Genomic DNA, 19394 nt, shown 5'->3' with positions numbered 1-19394 from the left:
AGCTTTGTGCGAAATTCCAAAAACAAACAAAAAAACAAACAAAATCTACAAATATGTCACTCATTAACACACGTTACAGTTATCATATACGTGTAATTCATTTTGCTCGTTCGCTCTCTTCTTGTATGGGTATTTGGGTATTTATGTTTATCTACCCAGAAGGGTCAGGTTTCGTTAACCTCTTCCTCCTTCCTTCAAATATTGGTTTTACAACTTTCAAGTGTATTTATATATGGATACACGAGAACCAGAGCAACCCGCACTTACTCAAGCCCCTTTCAGAGCAATGACCATTCACTATCTGTACATACACTTGGTGCAAATAAAACATTCCTCTTATGGTTCCATAGATTATTTACACTTTCGTCAGTTAGATGTTAACTATAAAACGTTTACATAAAAAATCCTTTCAGTGTTTAGTAATTAATCCCCAATCTAATGTGAAGTCTAATTTATAGGTGGCCTTTTAGTTACTTATTTAGAAAATGTATATTCACTGGTGAAAGGTGCTTAGGTCTATCCTCATCATGTAAACAATACCTGTCAGGTTCGCTTACTAGTTCATTTTTTATATATTTTTGGTCAAAATAGTTTATTGTACTATGTGGGAGTCTTTGTTTGTTTGTTTGTTTTGAATTTCGCACAAAGCTACTCGAGGGCTATATGTGATAGCCGTTCCTAATTTAGCAGTGTAAAACAAGAGGGAAGGCAGCTAGTCATCACCATCCACCGCCAACTCTTGGGCTACTCTTTTACCAACGAGTAGTGGGATTGACCGTCACATTATAACGCCCCCATGGCTGGGAGGGCGAGCATGTTTGGCACGACGGGGATGCGAACCCGCGACCCTCAGATTACGAGTCGCACGCCTTAACGCGCTTAGCCATGCCGGGCCCATGTAGGAGTTAATCTGCTATTGTTTTCATGTGTGCGTATTTATGCATGAATTCAGATGATGTTGTTCTGGGTACTTTATAAGCTGTTGTGAGTAGTGTATTTTGTATTGTTTGTAGTGTTGTTTGAAGTAGTTTTTGGTTACGTTTATCCATGCAGGGGCTGCATAGTCAATAACGGGTTCAATGTATGTTTCATATATTTTTATGATGTCGTCTGCCGTAGCTTCACTGTTTTTGTCAGTTAGACTGCTAGCCTAGTTTGTTCTTCGCCAAATTTTTGTTCTAATATTATGTATGTGGTTTACCCACGAAAGTTGTGAGTCAAACTTAAGTCCTAAACATTTTGCAGACGTAGTTGCAGTCTGGAGTAGTTCTCCATTCATATAGATCTGTGATTGTGTTTTTTTATGTTTAATTAACTTAATGAATACAGCTATTTGTGTTTATTTTAATTCTGTATTTTTGACAATATTCACTTATTCTATTTAATTGTGGTTGTGTGTTTGTGGCTGCTATTGCTGGTGTTGGTGCACTTTTCCAGATTGCTACATCGTCTGCAAACTGTAATGAGTATCCATTATTTGGATATTTTAGAGGCATATTATTCACGTACATGATGAATAAGATAGGGCTAACTACCCCTCCTTGAGGGACACCAGCTTCTAAAGTGAAATAGTTCCCCGCGGCAGTACCGTTTCTTTCATTCTGAACTGGAGACCGTTGTGCCAGACAGTGTCGAATGCCTTCTCAATATCGAGAAAGCAAGCGACAGTGCATTCTGGTTTATTAAGACTATCAACAGTTGCTTCGGTTAATCTGACAAAGTGATCAGTTGTTAGTCTGAATCATCTGAAGTCATTTTGTTCTTCTGGTAATTTTGATGTTGTCTCCAGGAATGTGGAGAGTCTGTTACTGATTATTCTCTCCAGAATTTTGCCAACACAGCTGGTCAGGCTGATTGGTCGGTAGCTACTTGGGTTATTGGCTGGCTTTCCTTCTATATGGAACATTAATTCATTTGCATGTTTTCAATAAACCGGGATATAACCAGAATATAATGATGGATTAAAAATTGTTGTGAGATGTTCAAATAATTTTGGAGTGCCTTTTTTAAGAAGAATGGTTTTATATACATCTTCTCCTTGGTTTATTTTTGGTGTTTGTTATTGCTTCTATGAGTTCTTGTGCTGAAATTATGTTTGTGAGCATTGTGTTTGTGGAGTTGTTTGTGTTGCTGATTTGACAGTTATTTAAGTCTACTGGGAAGAGTAGTTTGAATAGTTCACTGTTATTCATCATAAAGTTATTAGCTTTGTTATAGAAGTATGTGTTCATGTCTGGGTCGTTGTGTGTTTTAAACGTGTTTTCAAATTGTTGTTTGAATATTTCGGCTTTTTCTTTATTTGTATATGCTGTGGTTTTATTGTGTTCTAGTGGTTGGTATTTTCTTGCTGTTGTGTCTCCATTTGTTAGTCTTTTTAGACGTGTCCACAATTGTTTCGGATCTGTTTTTTTCATTAAGTTTGGTACAGAAATCGTCCCATTTTTCTTCTTTTAATAATTTAACTTCTACTCTGATTTGGTTTCTTATTATATTTATTTGTGTAAACATGCTTGCCCTCCCAGCCGGGTGGTAGTTATAATGTGACGGTCAATCCCACTGTTCGTTAGTAAAAGAGTAGCCCAAGAGTTGGTGGTGGGTGGTGATGACTAGCTGCCTTCCCTCTAGTCTTACACTGCTGAATTAGGGACGGCTAGCACAGATAGCCCTCGAGTAGCTTTGTGCGAAATTCCAAAAACAAACAAAAACAAACTATTTATTTGTGTCTTTAATTCACTGTCTCTTGTCTCCATGTATTGTCTTCTTAATTTTCGTCTGTGTTTGATTAGTGTTAACAGTTGTTTATGTAGTTTCCTTACATTATTTGTAGTTTTATGTTGTTATTTTGGTGTTGTCTGATTTGCTGCGGTTTGTAGGCATTCCGTAATTATTTGACAGTCGTTATCAATATATATTTTATTTTTAGCTGTTGTTATAACTTTGTTTGACAGTCGATGTTCTAATTGTGTTTGGTATACTTTCCAGTTTGCTTTTTTGTAATCAACTTTTTTTCTACCTATAGTATTTTTATGGGGGGAGTGAGATCGAAGACCCACCATATAGGTAAATGGTTGCTGTCTACATCTTTTCCCACATGACATTTTATTAGCTTTTGGCTCATGAAATTAATTTTAATTGTTTTCTTTTTTTGTTTGGTCTGAATTTCGCGCAAAGCTACACGAGGGGTATTTGCGATATTCGGGAATAAATTAGCAATGTAAAACAAGAGGGAAAGCAGCTTGTCATCACCACTTACCGCCAACTCTTGGACTATTCTTTTACAAATTGCACTGTTAAAAGAAGAATTAGGTAATGTGCTTTATTTATGTGTTCATGTTAACACAATCCCGTAAAGACAGATGACACTAAATGAGTCAAAGTACACAGTCCAAATAAATTATGTACATTTTTCGTTCCTAAATTAATGATAGCAACGATATTTATTATTATTAAAAATTAGACTGTTTATTTACAAAAGAAAACGGCCCGACATGTCCAGGTGGTTAAGACCCTCGACTCGTAATTTGAGGGTCGCTGGTTTGAACCTCAGTCGCACCAAACATGCTCGCCTTTCTACCTGTGAAGGCATTATAATGTTACGGTCAGCCCCACTATTCGTTGGTAAAAGAGCAATCCAAGAGTTGGCGGTGGGTGGTGATGACTAGGTGCCTTCCCTCTAGTCTTATACTGCTAAATTAGGAACGGCTAGCACAGATAGCCATCGTGTAACTTTGTTTGTTAGTAATTAAGCACAAAGAGGCAGTATGGATTACCTGTGCACTTCCCACCAAAAATATTCAAACTCGATTTCTAGCAGTATTTATTAAACACTACATACAAACAAAGTGAGCATATCTGTTTCACCGTCAAATGGATTGTTGTTTGTACTGAAAGTGTTTAGTGGCTTGCTCTTCAAGACTGTATTTGAAACTGTTCAAGTACAACGTTTCTTGATGTTAGTGCTGTTTAACCATCATCCTACTTCATCTTCTTTCCCCATCATTCAAGAATCTTTAGAATTGGGGTGAAGTGAGCCTGATGAAGAAGCGTCCCTCCATTTAACCATCATCAGATATTCTCCAACACAATAACTACAGGTACTTTCTTAATACTAAAGCATGTGTCTTTTTTCTTTCCTGACAGGCCTTCTCAAAGAGTACATTAAAGCTGGTCGGTGATGTATCTTCTGGAGCTAATGAAGTTACTCCATCTGATGAGGTTTAACGTCCTAAAAATGAGTCTTCCACTAACTGTGATTGATGAAGATCTTAAAAATAACCCAGTGAACCACTTGGAAAGTTCTCAAACATCTGATATGTTGAACAGCAATGCATCTTTGTCCAAAAGATCTATAAGATTGAAAGTTAGGGTAATTTTATCAAGTTTTGGGTTAGCTTGGAAGTTCAAATCCATGAGAAAAATTAGTTCTCATTGATATAGTATTCTCTCTCATTTTAGCTTATTGGAAACATTCAGACTAAAAATGTAACAATGGTGAATTTAAAAATTGTTTAAAAACAAAGGTAAGTGTCTAAGTTGAAATATTTACATATTCACTATTACAAACAATTCTTTCTTTCTAGAAACTACCTTTAGATATGGTGTAATCAATGAACTACCTTGATCAAATCATTAGATATCCTACATTTGTCTGCATTACTTGTGGCCCTGCATGGAAAGGTAGTTAGGACGATCAAGTCGCAACTTAATACCCACGTCACACCATCCCTGCTCACCCATTACGTCGTGACTGCATTATAACATAATGGTCAATCCCACTATTAGTTGCTCAAAGAGTGGTCCATGAGTTGGCGGTCGGTGGTGATACTAACTGTCTTACAAAACTAATTAATGGGCGTCTAGCATAGATTGCCCTCGTGTAGTTTTTGGCGTAAGACAAAACAAACCATTAGATGTTGACATCATAGATTCATAAATAACAAATTACTTCATAAGTGTTATTTTCATTTGTTTCTCAATTTTTTTTCTCTAGCTTTATCTCAGCCTTGTGAAATGTAAGATTTTCTTTGGCATTTTTTGACGGTGAAAGCTGATTCTTGCCTATACATCTGTTTATTCCTCATCTGTGGAATTAAACAATTGTTTCTTCTTCATTTAGCTCGGCTACCTTCTCCCCTAACAATTCATCAAACAAGTTCACAACTGTTCATTGGCGATGTGTAGTGGAAGTGGATTCTAGGAAGGTCAACTGTTGTAAATTCTGAGTCAAAGGACTGACTTCTCTGAACAAAATACAAGGCCTTGTACAACCATAGCCAAGAGACCTCAGAGCTCTTGGCTCACAACAAAGACACATCAGTTTCGCAAATTCATTCCTTCAGTGGGTTACACTAGCACCTCTCTGTCATGTAAAAGCTTTTCTAACTGCCAATTCAGAAACCCATGCATATCAACAAAAACTGCCTTCTTCATATATTCATGTAAATACTCTGATACATCCACTTTAGGTAGAGGGCAATAAATTAGTTCTACACATGGCAAGAGTTTGGATTAAACATGTGCAGATAGCAAGAAACCTGTTTATCTCTGTTCAAATGTAGAATACACCATTATGAAATAGCGTAAGGGACGTCGCAGTCAGTTTGGTACTAACACGTAAATTGTAATCTACATTTAACTCCATTACTGGTACTTAATAACATATGGTCTTTTTCATTTTGGGGAAATTAAAAACAGTGAGAAACTTACGAAAAACTACAAATTTCTAAAGAAGTAATGTACAGTTATTATGTAATGATTATGAAATTAGAAACAGTTATAATTGATAAATTAAGACACATTGCTAGTTCGAAGAAACTTTAAAACACTAAATGAAATTCACAGTCTGGTTAATTCATGTACAGGGCTGTGTATCAAAGTGTCGACATTGGATACATTGACTAATAATTAGTTTAAAGTAGTTAAAAACAATAATAATTAAGTTATTAGTAATGAATTTAATTATAATGAGCACCCTTTAGCTTACCCAAACAATAATCTTGAGGAAGGATAATAAAAGAAAAAATAAGTATGTAAATGAAAATATATATGTTATTGTTATAATCACTCTGTGGGATAAATAGAGAGAAAATAATTATATTATGATATCCAAGAGTAAGAATGGAGAATGTAACTAACAGATCAAGTGATATAATAAAGAGTGCTAGCAGTGAAGCAATATTGTTATTACACATAGGAAATAATGATCCAGGGAAGGTTAGGTCAGATGAGATGTTAACTGAAGTGAAATAATAAAGGCTTTAAAAACAAAGGATCACAATAACGTAATTCTATCAAAGGTACGACCAAGACATAACTGAGGGAGTAAAATTATATTTCGGTCTCTAGGGAATAATTTTAAGCTTAAGTTACTATATGAGGAAAAGCAGGTTGACTAGTTGGATTTGTGAAATCAGTTAGGTTGGAAAATATTATTTTTTGGAATAGAGGAATTGTTGGCTTCTTACGATGGTTATTAACTCGACTGTAAGAGCATCCTAAAACTAGAATTAGATACTAAAGAAAATAATGGAGTTTGATTTCGTTTGTTTGAAATTTCGACAAACACTACACGAGGGCTATCTGCGCTAGCCTTCTGTAATTTAGTAATTTAATAAATACGACGACCTGTGTGCATCATAATGTCTGTTGTTGTCCATGCTACGTATCAATAATGTTTCAAGACGTCCGATGACAACCTCTGGCGACAAATGATTCACTCTGTGAGTTGAGAACTAAGAAATACGCAATAAACTTTTTTTTCTTACTGTGTTTTGTTGGATTGCAAATTGGACAAGGTATGGCTCCAATATTCGGTTGGACAAGACTTCACAGAGGTATTTTTAACAAGCAGCCTTACCCGTTAGTCAGTTAGTTTACAGATATACACGTGCATCTCTGGAGAAAAATGTATAACCAAATTAAACCTTTCAATATCTTCATACGTTTTCTTTCAGGACTTCTAAAACATGGAACAAAAGGCTATACCCTCCTTCAAACACTATGTTGAGTTCAGTAACATATCAGATGTTTCCTCGCATTTTGAATTCTGTACAACATTTATTGAGGTAAACTGATTTAAAATTATAATTGTTGTTTTAGATACTTTATAGTGCTCTTTCATATTAATATGAGCATCGCTGAAACCTCTAGTAGTTTTTGAAATACCCACAGTTCATAACCTGTGAGATATATAACTATTCTAAGTATTATCCCCTTCCTACATGAGAAAGGAGAAGCTACCAGGTATTGATGAGTCTTTTTTACTCATTTTTGTTCTTGTGCTTTATTGCAGAAAGATATCAATCATAATCCCATGGTAAGACTGCTAATTTTATCACGTCATAGTAATATATTTTACTGATTTGATAACCTTAATATTTACGTAATAAACGGATCTTAGTAGGGTTAATGATCGTGAAAAGTACCTAAGCATGTCATAACTAAAAACCAACTTTGAATTGTTATAGATAATTTGATATGCTGATCTAACTAAAACTATTGATGGTGTGCAAGAGAATCCGTCTAATAATTAACTAGACAATATTTCCAAGTTATTAACTACAAACAGCTATTGTAGTACAAATATGTCTGCTTAAAACTACAATATCATTATAAATATAACAGAAATATTAAACATACACTTAATAAGATAAAGTTTTAAACAGGCGAAGAACTTCAGTTATTAGACTAATTTATCTACTTAACACTTTTGAGTAAGTACTGTTGAAAATCTAATACAGTTTGAGAATATTTTATAACATTTTATATCAAATCAAAGAAGTTCGTAAAATATTTGCTTTCTTAGATTTATTTATATACCTAAAACCATTCGTGTTATCTTCTAATCGAAAGAAATCCTATGGTATCAAACAAAAGGTAAACTAGGCCAACCTGTTTTACCTAAATATAAGGAAGCATTGCAGTGTTTTTTAAGTTAGTTATATATTATTTGTATTGTAGAGTTGGGCTTTATACAGAAACACTTGGGTAATGAACTTGGGCTGTTTAAAGATCCATACATTTGATAATACGTTCTTGCCGTTAAACAGATGTTGATGCCTGTTTTAAAATATCTAAATAAAAACTTTCGAGATAACAATCGCATTCCAGTTACACAGTTATCTTTGTGGAAAAGAGCATCCATCCCCACAAAACCAAACAAAGCGCTCGGGTTATATGATTTCTATATTATATTTCATTTCTATGTAGTTATTGATCTGGACCATATGTCCAAGGATCAGTGATTCGCACCTCTTTACCGCAAACAGAAAAAAAGGTGCTCTGAACTTTAGGGCCATGGGTGTGCTATAAGACAGACAGTCAAATCCAAGTATTCGGTTAGAATAACCAATGAATTGGCGGTGAATGATATCGTTTGTTTGTTTTTGAATTTCGCACAAAGCTATTCGAGGGCTATCTGTGCTAGCCGTCCCTAATTTAGCAGTGTAAGACTAGAGGGAAGGCAGCTAGCCATCACCACCCGCCACGAACTCTTGGGCTATTCTTTTACCAACGAATAGTGGGATTGACCATCACATTATAACGCCCCCACGGTTGAAAGGGCGAGCATGTTTGGCGCGACGTGGATGCGAACCCGCGACCCTCAGATTACAAGTCGCCCACCTTAACGCGCTTGGCCATGCCGGGACGACTAGCACAGATAGCCCTCTAGTAGCTTTGTGCGAAATTCAAAAACAAACAAACAATTCAATTATATTCCAGAGGTTGGCACCAAAATAGTTTAATATATAAATTAACTTAAATATATTGCAACTATATTACAAGAAGCATTCCTGAACGTTCCAAAAAGTGTGTCTAGTAAAACCATCATGTTTTCCAAGCATAATTATTTTATCAGCAATACTCTTCCCTAACCATTTTGGACCAACCAATATTTACCATTTGTAAAAATTACATCAACAGTGACACCTATCAGCCAATTTTTGAGCTTTATTTTTAGAAATTAAACAAATATTTACATTACAAAACGACAAAATACACTTTATAATATGATAGTCTTCACAATAGCTGATTTCTGTTTTAGAAAGTTTATAATACTTTAATAAATTATAAACACTTTTAAAAATATTGTTACACACTCTTTCTTTCAGGGGAGTATCAGAGATTAAGTTTGGGCAGGAGAAAAGTTATTTATACCAGCTATTCAATGAGGTCGGTGAAATGGATTCCTTATCAAATGGAGCAGGGTGTTACACATAATACTACATATCGTATACTACGTGCCAGCACTGCCTGTACTATTCACTATATAAATAGTATACAAATTAAACAAAAATACATTTTGAGAAATGTTTTTTATTTACAAATTAACGTTTATTACATATATTATTAATCTTAGTAAAGCACCGTCCTACATGAATATAACTTGTATAACTGTTGTTGTTTTGAATTAAGCACAAAGCTATACAATGGGATATAGGTGCTCTGCCCACCACGGGTATCGAAACCCGGTTTTGAGCGTTGTAAGTCCGCAGACATTCCGCTGAGCCACTGGGGGGCGCACTTGTATAAACTGAAACTAATTCACACCAAAAGATTTTTCAGATTGTAGCCTTATTGCTCGTCCCGTTGCATGTAAGCCGCTAACATGAAATTTGGTGCCATATTCAACCCGATTTAAATAGTGTTTAAAACTCAAAAACACACATTTTACGAAAGACCATCAACCTATTAAGTGAACGAGCACCCTAATTCTCCTTTGCTGATTTAGTGTGCGACTTTAAATCCAACTCTTCACAAATGGGTTTATGGAGTTTGACAACAACTGTAATGGTGAGAATGTTTTTTGTGTGTTTTTTTTTCAAGCTGGTGAAATATTATTATAATTAAGTATACTTCTTATACTCTTGTTTAATTCATACAGATTCCTAAAACACAATATAACGAATGTTATGTTAAAAATATAATAGGCCTTATCAAATGATAAGTTTAATTGATTGTAATCATACTTCTATATAGGCATCACTAGGCACTTGCACGCATGGCCGGCTCGACATGGATAAATGGTTAGAGCGCTTACTCGTAATTTGAGGGTCAAGAGTTTGAACCTTCGTCTCACCAAACATGCTCGCCTTTTCAGCCGTGGGGGTTTAATAAAGTTACAGCCAATCCCACTATTCGTTGGTAAAAAAGTACCCAAAAAATTGGCAGTGAGTAGTGATGACTAGCTACCTACCTCGAAGTCTTTCACTTTTAAATTAGGATTGACTATGGCAGATAGCCATCCTATAGGTTTACGCGAAATTCAGAATAAACAAAAACAGGGTTTGTTCTCTGATTCTGTTCGACAGCGTGCCAAATCCACAACTGGTAACTTGAAAAACCAAAACACAAAACCATCATCAATATGTTTGTTTGTTTGTTTGTTTGGAATTTTCGTGCAAAGATTCTTGAGGGCTATCTACGCTAGCCGTCCTTAATTTAGCAGTGTAAGACTAGAGGGAAGGCAGCTAGTCATCACCACCCATCACCAACTCTTGGGCTACTCTTTTACCAACGAATAGTGGAATTGACCGTCACATTATAACGTCCCCACGGCTGAAAGAGCGAGCATATTTGGTGCAACGAAGATTCGAACCCGTGACCCTCAAATTAAGAGTCGAGTACCTTAACCACCTGGCCATACCGAGCCGCATTAAGTAGTAAAGTAAATATATTTCTCACATTGGTATGCTGCAGTTAGTGTCATTTGTAAATGTACAATTTACCACACTGTTTAAGCTTAAAGAAAATTTATATAATGAAAGAAATAAATGGACTATGGTTAGACGGACTGGACGTTTAATTATTTTCACCAGATAATTTTTTTAACACTCCGCCAGCAAAGGAACAATGTTATAGCTTGAACCGAATATAAATATTAGCTCCTTAATCGTTAAATATTCCATATAATATTATAAACAATAATTAACATTTCTAATTATCGCGATTTTCTTCCATATTATAGATTTGTAACAAAATTACAGTGAGTTTAATATATTTTGTTTGTGTTTTAATTTCGCGCAATTTATGCAATCAGTCGTTGGGACACGACTATTCTAGTACTACTATTGGAGGTAAGAAGTAGAAATTTATTTCACAATTTAGACTTTGCACCTTCTGTTATGGTATCAAGAGCTTCAGTGTAGTTATACAGTGACAATGAGAAAAGAATCACATCTGAAAAGACTCAAAAATACACTAGAAGATCCCAACCAATATCTTAAACAAGTATAGCCCCATCTTTCACCCTTAATGTTCTACTATTAACTAATAAAATCTGATAAACGTGGTGTATTTTATAAACATCAAGACATATGACCTATAATTTGTTTGTTTTTGAATTTCGCGCAAATCTGCACGAGGACTCTCTGTGCTAACCGTTCCTAATTTTGCAGTGTAAGACTAGAGAAAAGGCAGCTAGTCATCACATCCACCGCCAACTTTTGGGCTACTATTTTACCAACGAATAGTGGGATTGACTGTCACAGTATTACCATCCACGGCTGAAAAGGCGAGCATGTTTGGTGCGACACGGATGCGAACCTATGATCCTCAGATTACGAGTCGTACGCCTTAACCCACCTGGCCGTGCCGGGCCAGTTTAATACATCCAATCAACTAGCTTTAACGAATTTTATTATTTAAACATACTAATAATTTATTTTAATTTCAAGATTAATGTTAGTTTAAGTCTTTTACAAAAGGTAATAATTTATTAATTTATTTAGAAGCTATCTCTCTCTCCGCATCAGATACATTTCTGTCTTTTACAATAAGTATTGTGTTAGGATTGAATGTGCAAATTGAAAAAAACACACACGAGTATTTTAATTTTAATTTTACTTATTAACACTTTTTGTTATATTTCGTAAAAGTGATATTTATTCAACATTAGAGGACGCTTTATTCTAGTAACGTGTAGCTTACAAATTGGGGGAAGGGGAGGAAAAGTTTGCTGAAGACATTTAAATTTTTTTGTGTAAGTATTTGTTTATTTATTTACATAGTCGTATCAGTATCGTAGTGATCACTAAGTGATAAGTGTTTATTTCAATTTCAACTGTACGTAGTTATTGTATTTAACGTCACTTCGTAATGTCATTCACTTATTCAACTTGTTTGTAAATTGTATACCGATTTCGTCAGTCAGTTAGGATCTGTGTCTAATTCTAGTTGATCTTAAAAATTATTAACACTGGATTGTTTTTTACTTCTGTTGATTCATTAATTTGTTGAGACACGTAGATATCCATTTCACATTTACAAAAAATACCCATGATTTTCACTGAACATGACAATCTTATGTCATGGCCATGATTGTAGTGTAAGCGTTGAACTTGTTTGAAGTCACAAAGGTAAAATTATAACTCACGCCATAAAAGCGAAAATAGTAATAGTGGTATTAACTAATATTTTAAACTTGTTTTCCAAAATAATGACAGCTTTGTTCATGGTGATAGAAAACTCGCCATTTTATTTTAGTTGAGAGGATTACATGAAAAAAGCATCAAAATTGCAACATATAATTAGTCTTTACCTGCATTAACTTTTTTCTCTATTGCAACAGCTTTTTACAACTCTTGTTTACTCTGAATGGTGCTCATGCAGATGTTGCTTTTCATAAAGTTTGGAAGAGAAATACTTTGCGTAGTTGACTCACTTCTGTCTTCTTACTTTGCTTAGTTCTAAAGGTGAAAGGAAACTTTTTAAACTTTGTTATACAAATGTTTCATTATAAAGTAGTTTCACATACTACTTGTATTACCTCCTTCAGTTGGTATTTGCTGCAGACTTTTCATGGTGAATGTCATCAACATAATTTCCTTTTTCATCAGGAAAAAGTCTAAATAACTGCAAATATGGAATATAAAATTTTTCTCTTTTATGAACATGTGAAATTTTTATTTGCTTATCTATAATTAGACAAGAATAATATGAGAATATATCTTTTCATCATAAACCTTTAGTAAGCAGCTGTTAACATTACTTAGTTGCTAAGTAACAAGAGTTATAAATCTTTAACAAAAACAACAGTTTACATTTATATGGAAAGCCTTTTCTGTTTGTTTTTAAATGTCAACTCTTTCACTATTGAAGTAAGAAGAAATTACAGAATTGTTTCTCTTGAACAGTAGCACTAAACAATTAGTGGGACTTGCTAATCAGTTAATTGTCAGACCTCACTAGTCATTTGCATTCAATATAGCAGTTGTTCTTATGAGATAGTTATTAAAAGAGCATGGATTATTAATTGACTAAAAAAAATCTTTGGTACAATTACTTACCTCCACTCATAGTTAGTAATAGAATTATTCATGATTAGTTTATCTAGTGTACAAATTTTCTCTTGCTGCTAGCCTTGTACCCTCACAGTTAGTTCTAGAATTATTCATGATTAGGTTATCTCCTTGTACACAAATTTTCTCTTGCTGCTAGCCTTGTACCCTCACAGTTAGTTCTAGAATTATTCATGATTAGGTTACCTCCTAGTGCACAAATTTTCTCTTGCTGCTAGCCTTGTACCCTCACAGTTAGTTCTAGAATTATTCATGATTAGGTTATCTCCTTGTACACAAATTTTCTCTTGCTGCTAGCCTTGGACTCCCACAAAATTTCATTTGTATACCAGATGGTTAAGCTGTATTTAAACATGCAAGTTAGACTTAACAACCTTTTATCAGTAGGAGTATGACAGTTGATGCCAATCTTCACTGAGAGTTGGCACAACAGTGTTAAGATCCAGTGCTTTATTTCAGATTTGTTTCTTTAATGCATTTTGGAAATATTCAGTTACTGCTTTTCACATTTCAGAATATCATTTATAATCCACTATCAAGTTGGATTATCTCTGACCATGAAATCTTTATCTCACTCAATTACCAGTAGCAATCAATTCACAATTTACTATTGTGATTATAATGGCTATTGTCAGTACTAATATTAAACAGCCAACTGATATCCTGATTGATCAAGATGATATGGATCTAGACATTCCCACTTTCCCTCATTCCTTAGCTCTCAGTAACCATTTTTGAGACTTGATATCACAGGTATTTTGAGGTTTATAATTGTTATCCATGTCCTTTGATCCCTTTCCTTTCTCTGAGTTTTGTATTCCCTCTTCATCTGATATTGGGATCCATACTGAACATTTTGTAACACTAAATCCTAAGTAACCAAAATACTATCATTATTATTTTTGAGTGAATCAGAGTTGTTAACTTTAATCATTTCATGTTACAAATCCCCAAAACAATCAACTAATAAACATTAGTGTTTCGGATTATTACTGTTTTCAATAATTTCAACTATCAAGACTTGTGAGAATATTTAGTTAGTTGAATCAGCTAGCAGATTCTACTAGTTGTTCAGCTGTAATTTCCAGTGTGTTAGATCACTTTAATTGTAAGTTTGTAACATAATTTTAAACTGGTGTTTGGAGATGGATTACCACTACATTCTAATATTTCTGTGCCAGTGCTGGTGGGATACAGTTTATCACATCTGATGGTCTTTGTACATCTTCTGAAACTTCTTGGCAGTAAAATTATTCTAAACAAGTTTATAACTTGAACATGCATATTGCAGAAAAGTCATTTTTTCTTAATGGGAAAAAGTACTTCTTAGTCTCAAGTTTTAATAAGAAAGGTACAGTTAAGTCGTACATGTTGGACATTTTTATTTGTCTAAAATGATAGAAACAAGTACCACTCATTAAAAACATGTTTTTCTTATCTCTAGGACAGCTGAAAATGATTGGCCTCATGTTTGGTGAATTACTGAATACAGAAGCCATACCTTTCGCATTTGGCCAATCTAATGAACCTTATCATGACAGGTCATTGGTTAAAGGACATGTTGTATTGCATTTGTTGACTTGCATGCAAAATTTTATTAAACTATTATTTTATGAATGAATAACAAGTTGTAGATTATAATTCCGTTAGTTAGTTTCTTAAGTCCTAAATAGCAAATTTGTGTGTCGCATAGCATGTTTAAAACTGCATTAGTTAAAATTAGATGTTTGATGTCCATTACAAAGTCTATAGTTTCTTAGTTCATATTACCAATATTGACAAACTAGAATACCAAATAAGAACTTCTTATTATTTCTATTTGCTGAGATATTGTTCGTGCACTGAATCAAATATACTGGCCTTGTTCATATTTCTATTTTTGGAACTGCTTTCTAATATACACTTCTCTACATGACGTGAAAACCAATTGAAAGCTAATTTTAGTCGTTATGATGTCATATCACTTTTTCATACAAATCTTCAAACTGTTGGATCTTTAGTCTGCTCAAAATTTCATATTTTTTTAGACCCAAATACAGCTTAGTTACTAAGTTACTTATATAAATGGCTATTTTTCATCCACTTATGTGTATATATTAGTATAACTATTTGTAGTATACTTCAATAAGTGAAGTTAAAATATTTTAATGTAGATCTCATTAGGTGGTGTCATTTCTCTTAGTAAGCATTGATAATTTCTTTGTAGCTCTGTTAGTCCTTGTAGTTAGCATGTGAACATTTTGAATTTGTTTTGTGTTAGCATCCTTATTTTACATACAGTATTGTTTGAAGCTTATAATTAATATTATCAGTGTTAGAAATGTTAGTTGTTTTTAATACATATGATACATGTTATGTAGAAAATATTGCACTCTTAGTTTCACAGCATTTGTTAAAGAACTATTTCTTATGCATCATCAGATGAAGTGTCACACAACTTACTGTTTTCTCTGTCCTGTGTACAGAAACTTAACAAATCAATAAACTGCATATTATTGGGATACTTGTGTCTCAGTGATATGTTGTACTGTACATCTACCTCTTGAAAGTAATATAAATATATTTTCATGAATATACATGAAAACAAAACTGATATATGTAACACTCCAAAAGTTTTAAAACAGCTTTATCAGCTGACCAAAATACAAGAAAATTGAAGAGACTATACTTTTAAGTGTAAAAAAACATAAAATTCAAACTTTCTAAAACCATCAATGGTGTTTAATAAGTTATTCATTCAAGTTTAGGTGTTTGAACAGCAGCAGGGATATCACTGGCTTGTCGCAGAGGAGAGGTTGTGAAACAGTCGCCCACTATTGTAAAGTGTATCTGAAGATGGCTGATATGAGTATTGAAATAAAGTACAGAACAAAAAGAGTTTGTAACTGATCGTTGCCGAGCATGTCTTAGGGACGAGACTGTATATGGGTATAAGATTGTAGGGGGCGTTGCACTATATGTTAGATTATTAACTACTATAGGTATAAAGATGTTCCTTTATATTAGTTTAATTATTAGTTTGAGTTGTTGTATAAGTAGAACTTCTTTGATTTTGCCTTTGTTTATGTTTATTTTCCTACTTATTATCTAGGTGTCTTAAATGGTTATGTTGTATTTATTTGATTTACACTGTTCAAAAACATATGAGGGTGGTTTTTTATGTTCCTTGAATATGTTTTCTGTTTTTCTGCTTGTTTCTACAATATAGAAGTCATTGCAGTTATAGCATTGTATTTTATAAATAATGTTGTGTTTGTCAGTGTAGTTTTTACATAGTATGGACTTTAGTTTTGTACCTGAGTTTAGAATAAATTTGGTGTTACTAGAAAATTGTGTTTTGTTTCAAGTTTTTTCCTAATGTTGGTTTTTTTGGCTGATATCAGGAATATATTGTATTATCTATACAGTATGTATATATTGTAATTTTTTCAATAGTTTTTGGAGGAAATTTGTTTATTGATGAAGTATTGTTTTATTTTGTTGATTTCATTGCTAATTTTATTGGATTTGCCTGGTTTTATGGCTGTGTTTATTTGATTTCTTAATATGTTGAGTTTGTGCTGAGTGCCAGAGAACATGTAGTCCAGTATGGGTGATTTTTTTTTCTGTGAATTTCTGTTTTGAATTTTGTCACCCACTATTTTTTTAAGTGAGGGAGTTGATCATTTTCATAACTCTTTGTGCAAAGAAGAATTGAAAGTCACTGGGAAATAGATTAAGTGGAGTATCTTGATGTTTGTTCAAGAAGGGTTTGTTTTTTCTTAAGAAAAAAGCATTTAATATTTTTTTCACACAGGTCAGTTTTACAGCTTGCACCTCTCACACAGTTGGTACTAATTTCAAATTTCCAGTATTATAGTAATAATTATAATTCAAGCCCTTCCTTGTTTCTGACACTTACTTTCAATTATTATGAATTCTGTATGAAATTATCTATTAGATATCTGTTTACCTGTTTACATTGTTGCAGTTATTGACAAATTTTAAAATACTGATGCCTTCATATCATATAATTTCTCAACATGACCAGCTTGTCAGTCATGTTCACTATGGAAAAGGAAAGCAATAGACATGTACCAATTTTAAACCTAAGGATTATGAAAGAGGAAAATTATTTCACAACTATCATATATGATACCTAAATTCTTTTTACCAAAGAAGTAAAAAAATAGGAATCCATAAATCTAATCTGTGAAATGTATTCAGTCTATGCACTCAGTGTTATATAAACTTCTGTACTCAAAATCACCTCGTAAAGACCAACAATATCTCTAAAAATACAAAAAAATGATTGTCATAATAGATAAAAATAACAATAAAAATACCATCTGCATTCTACCCTACTGCTCCACATCATTAGAAAAAACTCACCAACATCTGGAAAAGAACTGAAAGATCATTCTTCAGAAGCTAGAATATAAAATACAGATGCCCTCGCGCTTTCATGAGCATTCCGTTATCATAAGACATTGAATCAATGTCAACTGCTCAAAATTTCTTATCTGCAAAACCAACCTTGTATTAGAAAAAGATGACTTGTCAAAAAAAAAATGCACAAGCACCCAAACTTTATATTGTATCTTTTTTTTATCTTCACACATAATGTTTATAAAATAACTGCTTTACCTAAACAACAATGCATGATTGTCTTTCAGTATTTTCTCTCTTGTGACAATGGGTCATTGTTCACTCAGTGCTAAAATTTAAGTGAACAGTTTATCCAACAGAGCTGATTTTTTTTAAAACTTTAGATTTTTTTGTACTTTTTGTTGTTCTTTCTTCAACTTCCTTGTACTTTTTTCAAATGGTGAAGTGTTGCATGTTACATAAAATTTGTTTTCACTCCATGGTAATGTCAATTTTTTTTATGTTATAGTTATTACCAGGATTGTAATTTCAAGATTATTCTGTATCTTCTAATATTACTCTTCATGCTGAGAGATCTTGTTGCTCAGTTACGTGATAGGATAGCAACGCTTTGTCCCCCATATTTATTGAATCAGCATGCTTTGGTTATCACTACCAGAAGGAGGTGCATTCAGATTCTCAATGGATAGACCCCGTTTTGGACCTATGAGGTCGAGATTGGAACCTGTGATTACTTTCAGCATATCACAATTTTCTCATTCATCTTACTCTCATGACTGTCATGAGGTATTTATCTTCCATCCAACTTTTATCTGAAGGTTATCAACATTCTCTTCAGCAATTTCAGTTGGGAATTTTGCTATGATCCTTATTCAAGTTGTCTTCTGTTCTTTCTTTGATTTCATGGCTGGATTATAACTGAGACTTGTTTGGTTGGGATGCATTGTTAGGAAGGATTCATTTATCATATTCTGCCCTGATGAAATTATGGGAATCTTCTTTTCTAAATCCTGTATTATTTGCTGGAGTTCCAGAGACTTTAAAATCTAAAATTGACATTGCCCATTTACATTCTTCTTTATTGTCTTTATCATCTTGTCTTTTTGTCTCTAATTTGGAAGTATCAGCCCACAGTGTTTCCTGATACCTACTTTGTTTCCAAGGTCTATTGGTTTTTCTAATAGGGTATATCCATATTCATGACCACTTGGTGTGGATTCCTGAATGTGGTGAGGGGACATCTCAGGGAAGGTTCTGTTCTTTCAGTTTACTTCCTCTGGGATCTAAACATCCACCCACGTGTTTGCCGTGCATGGTGACCCATGAAGGAGAGGAGAGGATTCTGGTGGTTGAGGGGTCCAACCCTAACACACCACTTTGGCCTTTAATTCTTGTAGACAGGCAGCCTTGGGGTGTCCCTTTTGGGTCAATTGACTGGTCCACTTGTGCTAGGGTCAACCAAGTACCAGTGTTGGATGTTCTCAACAGGTGTTGTGGATATTGTATCTGATGCTGGTGTTTGGGCATAGTGCTCACAAAACCCTGGCATTACTGCAGTGTCCTTATTTGACATTGTAGTGTGTCCCCTCATAAGGCTCCATGGTGGGTGGGGTCAGTGGGCACCGAAATTTCCTTTATTTTTTTTTATTATGAATCCTCTGAATAAAAACGTAAAATAGTGAAAAACAGTCCATTAGTAAATGACCACATCTTGAAGATTCTGAGCAC

At 33.9% G+C, this 19394-nt stretch overlaps 1 protein-coding gene across 4 annotated transcripts in view; it reads left to right on the top strand.

The window, feature by feature from the left end:
• The first annotated feature begins 11855 nt into the window (after positions 1–11855).
• The window catches only part of LOC143252079 (protein RER1-like), a 48292-nt gene continuing 40753 nt past the window's right edge, over positions 11856–19394 (top strand). For 2 of the 4 annotated variants that reach the window (XM_076503692.1, XM_076503689.1), the window contains exon 1: positions 11856–11980. The gene's annotated coding sequence lies outside the window, so the exon portion shown is untranslated. Of the gene's footprint in view, positions 11981–16040; positions 16141–19394 lie in introns of all 4 variants that reach the window. The other 2 variants (XM_076503691.1, XM_076503690.1) reach the window with 2 other exon arrangements.

Source organism: Tachypleus tridentatus, chromosome 6 (genome assembly GCF_004210375.1).
Source record: "Tachypleus tridentatus isolate NWPU-2018 chromosome 6, ASM421037v1, whole genome shotgun sequence".
In the NCBI taxonomy this organism is placed as follows: domain Eukaryota; kingdom Metazoa; phylum Arthropoda; class Merostomata; order Xiphosura; family Limulidae; genus Tachypleus; species Tachypleus tridentatus.
The sequence above is the reverse complement of the archived record's forward strand: the minus strand, read 5'-3'. Positions and strand labels throughout refer to the sequence as shown.